Genomic DNA, 392 nt, shown 5'->3' with positions numbered 1-392 from the left:
TCGCACTCTCTCACAGCAAAGAAAACGAAAAACAAAACACAGGAACAAACAAACAAACCAAAAACAAAAGAAGGCCTAAACGGACGAAACATTGAACGGTGTTCGGCGCGCAGAGGGAGAGATGGGAATAGCACCACCAACCACCAAGCATGGAGGACAGAATACACACAACACAACCTACAGAGAGATAGAGAGCGAAACAACAACAACAACAAAAAACAGAGGGTGCCTATCAAAAGGAGGGATTCAGCGAAACAAGAAAACACACCCGAAGGCTCCGTTCCCTTATGGACCATCACCGTAGGAGAGTCGTGATTCGCCTGAAGGCAAACAACCACGCGGAGAAGGGACGCCGAAAGAGTAGCGGAGACAGGGGGGGGGGGGGGGGGGGG

This window comes from Trypanosoma grayi, assembly GCF_000691245.1.
Source record: "Trypanosoma grayi strain ANR4 Tgr_1177_V1, whole genome shotgun sequence".
NCBI classification, from domain to species: Eukaryota; Euglenozoa; class Kinetoplastea; order Trypanosomatida; family Trypanosomatidae; genus Trypanosoma; species Trypanosoma grayi.
This window is presented reverse-complemented; position numbering follows the sequence as displayed.